This window comes from Neomonachus schauinslandi, chromosome 1 (genome assembly GCF_002201575.2).
Source record: "Neomonachus schauinslandi chromosome 1, ASM220157v2, whole genome shotgun sequence".
Taxonomy (NCBI): Eukaryota; Metazoa; Chordata; class Mammalia; order Carnivora; family Phocidae; genus Neomonachus; species Neomonachus schauinslandi.
This window is the reverse complement of record NC_058403.1, coordinates 16,822,868-16,827,904: the sequence shown is the minus strand read 5'-3', so window position 1 is coordinate 16,827,904 and position 5,037 is coordinate 16,822,868. Positions and strand designations below refer to the sequence as shown.

Genomic DNA, 5,037 nt, shown 5'->3' with positions numbered 1-5,037 from the left:
ACTCAAAGTGGATGAAAGACCTCACTGTGAGACAGGAATCCATCCAGATCCTAGAGGAGAACATAGGCAGTAACCTCTTTGACATCGGCCACAGCAACTTCTTTCAAGATACATCTCCAAAGACTAGTGAAACAAAAGCAAAAATGAACTTTTGGGACTTCATCAAGATAAAAAGCTTCTGCACAGCAAAGGAAATGGTCAACAAAACAAAGAGGCAACCCACAGAATGGGAGAAGATATTTGCAAATGACACTACAGATAAAGGGCTGGTATCCAAGATCTATAAAGAACTTCTCAAACTCAACCCCCAAAAAAACAAATAATCAAGTCAAAAAATGGGCAGAAGACATGAAAAGACACTTCTCCAAAGAAGACATCCAAGTGGCCAACAGACACATGAAAAAATATTCATCATCATTAGCCATCAGGGAAATTCAAATCAAAACCACACTGAGATACCACCTTACACCAGTTAGAATGGCAAAAATTGACAGGGAAAGAAACAACAAATGTTGGAGAGGTTGTGGAGAAAGGGGAACCCTTTTACACTGTTGGTGGGAATGCAAGTTGGTACAGCCACTTTAGAAAACAATGTGGAGGTTCCTCAAAAAATTAGAAATAGAGCTACTCCATGACCCAGCAATTGCACTCCTGGGTATTTACCCCAAAGACACGGATGTAGTGAAAAGAAGGACCATATGCACCCCAATGTTCATAGCAGCGATGTCTGCAATAGCCAAACTGTGGAAAGAGCCGAGATGCCCTTCAACAGATGAATGGCTAAAGAAGATGTGGTCCATATATACAATGGAATATTACTCAGTCTTCAGAAAGGATGAATATCCAACATGGATGGGACTAGAGGAGATTATGCTAAGTGAAATAAGTCAAACAGAAAGTCAATTATTATATGGTTTCACTTATTTGTGGAGCATAAGGAATAGCATGGAGGACATTAGGAGAAGGAAGGGAAAAATGAAGGGGCAGAAATCAGAGGGAGAGCTGAACTATGAGAGACTATGGACTCTGAGAAACAAACTGAGGGTTTTAGAGGGGAGGGTGTGGGGGGATTGGTTAGCCCAGTGATGGGTATTGAGGAGGGCACGTATTGCATGGAGCACTGGGTGTTATACGATAACAATGAATTGTGGATCACTACAACAAAAACTAATGATGCATTGTATGGTGACTAACATAATATAATGAATAAAGTTAACAAAATAAAATAAATAAAAAAGTTATGATGGTGTGAGATATGTGGTTATGATAATACTATAGAGTATTATGTAAAGAACACTTTCATTTTATTTATTTATTTTTTTGAAGGAGAGAGAGAGACAGAGACAGAACATGAGAATGGGGTAGGAGGCAGAGGGAGTGGGAGAAGACCCCCCTGCTGAGCAGGGAATTTGACCTGTGCTCCATCCCAGGACCCTGATATCATGACCGGAGCCAAAGGCAGATGCTTAACCAACTGAGCCACCCAGGTGCCCTAGAACATTTTCATTTTTATTCAACAAATAATTGAACACCTGTCATAGGCTTGGTTATGACAAAAGTTTTTCTGGCCTCCAGGGTCATAAAGTCAAATAGGGAATAAAGGCATTGGATTAGTGTATTGTAATTTTGAGACAGATTAAATTTATTCTGTAAACTAGTGGAAGATGGAACAAGGTAAATCTAGTGATAATTAAGGAAAAGCAGGTTTTATGAAGCTAATCTATGTTACAAACAGATTTGTTCAGAAATGAATCCTGCAGCCCTGCAATTACACTGAAATCCTTCCTGACTGGAATATTCAAAGGAACCTTCCTGATTTCCTTTTGGAGGAAACGAGATTTCTGAGTTGAAAAGTAAGTGCTTTCCTGATATGTAAGATTCTTTCCAACCATACAATAGCATGATTATATAATTATTGAAGGAATTTGTCATTAGAATCATTTTTATACTGTAAATGTATGATTTCAAACTATTTGAATGCCATTAAATATACATAGCATCAATTCATCATTTGATTTAGAAAGGACTTATTCTACAATATTATTTCAGCATCAAGAATTAGAGCACTCATTAATAATAACTGTTAATAAACCATTTATTTTCTCTACGGCACTTTCACCTTGTTTCCATCCATTGGACTATTTTCCTCCCCTAAACAAAGACCTTATTAATTTTATATCAATCCCAAGATTAGCCAAGTGAGTGAGAGGAATAAAAAAGTACTGTCCTCTTTTATACCAATGAGAAATATGATGGGGAAGAGGAATTTAATTTTCTACTTCTTTCCAAACTAAAGTAAAAATTCTAAATGTCACCTTAATGCTTTATTTAAATATTGTTTAGACTCAGAATTTGATAACTGATACATTCATGTAAATTCAACCATGAGTCCTTAAATCAAACGTATACCCTAATTTACATCAATTTCTATTTATCTGTTAGACTGACACCCATGGAAATGGCCCATCTATAAAGGGAATCTTCTGTTGCTATACTACATCAGATTTTCCTTATTAAAAAAAGGATTTCTGCTTCCTCTTCTTTGTATAAAACTAGGTATATACATTGTTGGCCAGTCTGAGAATACTATCCTAATCTAATATCCTTTCTTTCAAATTTTTATGTTTTGAGACTATGTGAGTCTAGTAAATAGAGCTAATGGAACATAATGAGCATTTAAAAGTTATACTGTTTACATAATTGTAATAGTCTGTTTATATGAATAGAAAAGAATGTGGCTAGCTGCCTACACACAGCTGGAAATGCAAACATGACTCAATTAGACAGCAAGTGTTCTGTTTTAGAACCGATGAAACAGATTGAGTGTATACCATGGGGATTTAATGCAGAACATTAACACTAGTGGTTAAAACACAGGCATCACAGACATCATAGATAACAACATCAATTTTTTATAATTGTTTGATTTCTGTTCATGTTAATACAATCCAAAGCAGTTTCAAAATTCATTTCTTGAATAACGCATCATTCCTGTGCTGGAATTATCCTTGTTTGAGGAAGACCACTATTATCCATATTTTCTACCCAGATACTCACCAAAGGAAATGTATTCTTTATGATAAACCTAATCCTGTCCAGAAAAGAAAATTGCTATATGAAACGCTGAACAATATTTTTGTATATCAAATATTTTCAAGCTTTTTAAAGTAAATTTTTATTAATATCTTTTTGGCCAGTTAAAGGCCCAGATATGACAAGTTTGCTTATTAAGTGATGTTTTCCATTTTGTTCTTACTGTAGATAAGTCTAACTGTTCACCAAAATCTGGTCTCTTTGTTCACACCATAAAGTTGTAGCTGGAAGGTAGTTGCCAAACCAATTATTACATTTGCTACCTCTATACCACCCCCTTATACTATGTGTAGTAACTGTACTAGTCATTGTACTAGTTGTACTAGTCATTAGCCAAGTGAATGAAAGGAAAAGTAGTGTGTGCCACTTTGGGACTAAGGCTTTAACAAAGTGGGTGTGCCTTCCTCATGGTTTGACCCCTTCTGCTTGCTGGTTGTTGAAGACTGTGAGGCCCTACGGGATGGTGGAACAGCAGAATAAATGGAGTCCAGGGCAAGAATGTCACCATGGATGAAAAAAAGTCCCTTAACCCAAACAACTTGCTTGAGATTGAAATATGAACGAGGTATAAACTTCCATTAAGTTGAGCCCCTAAATCTTTAGATCTATTTTTGCAGCAGTTATCCTCTAAAAATATCCTGTCTTAACCAATGAGGCTTTTCTTTTTCTCCCCCCTTCCCTCCCCCCTCCCCCCCCCGCGCGCCCCCGTGAGATGGTTTCCCTTCCTTCTTGCTCTTCCAATGCAGGGAAGAAAGATCATTGATGTTTGCCGGCAGCTGCAGAAGTAATACCCAGAACTAGCTTCATGCTCAGAAAAGGACACTGTACTTCCTCCTCATGGTTTCTGGGATTCTATATGTTCAGAGTTACAACTATAGAAGTGATCCCTAAAAGTATAGTCTTTTTTTTTCTCCATTTTTTATAGAAAATGTTAAATGATCAGTTCAGTGTTTTCTAGATTGCAATTTCCATAACAGCAGGATCGGTGTGTTACTTGTCAACTGCTGAGAAGCTATCGTGCCTATCACTTTGCAAGTGTTTAATAAATCTTTGATGAATCAAAGAAGCAAATCTTTTACAATAGACTAAAAAAGTGGTATTCATTTTGTCTGACCCAGGAGCAAACTTACGACTCTTAGGTCCTTAGCCAATATCTAGGTTTTGCATTTCTTCCCAACTAGAATGTTTCTCCACTGGCTTCATGACAGAACATTTCCAGCTGTTTCAGTGCTGCATAGCAAAACTCTGACAGCTTTTAGAGCAAGAGTCAATATTAGTTAATAATCCATCTGCAGTTGCAACTATTTCATTTCATCACACTGACAACATATATTCCTCCTGCTCCTATTTCCTTTGGGACTGGTGTTGCTGAACATCAGTATTTGCAGCGAGGCTCCAAGCTGTGACTATAAATCCCTTTGAGTTATTCACTATTCATTTCCACTCAGCATGCTCTAATTAGCTCATAATAAATGCTCCCCAAATACTGTGCATCTTACATTTTTCATCAGAATTTGGTAGGAAGGAAGGACCACTATCCCTTCTGTTAACAAGCCATCTTTGGGCATCTTTCTGCATCAGACACATTTGATGCATCTTAGTTTATATCTATCATTCGGCTCCATCAATGACCCAAGTTCTATCCTTCATTCTATAGCGGGATATATTCGGAAGTGATGACACTTCCATACAGGGAAGCCTGTGCACACTGCGTAAGGATTCTTGAGGTCTTCTGGTGTGAGAGCATGTGTACATGTGCATATAATAATGCGCAAACTATTTTCATGTATTGTATTCTGAAGAACATCCTGATCTCTGAATAAACCCTCTTGTTTTTGATGTTTTCATTTGCATTCTGGATTTGTTTGAAGAAATTCTAGCAATTGTTTGTTTATTTGTGTTGTGGAAAGAACTCTACTTCTACTGTAGTTGAAATAGTATATA

The 5,037-nt window shown here is 37.0% G+C and overlaps 1 pseudogene; it reads right to left on the bottom strand.

Moving 5' to 3' along the window:
• Nucleotides 1-3,796: 3,796 nt before the first annotated feature.
• On the bottom strand, nt 3,797-3,996 carry LOC123326863 (annotated as a pseudogene).
• Between the last annotated feature and the right edge of the window lie 1,041 nt (nt 3,997-5,037).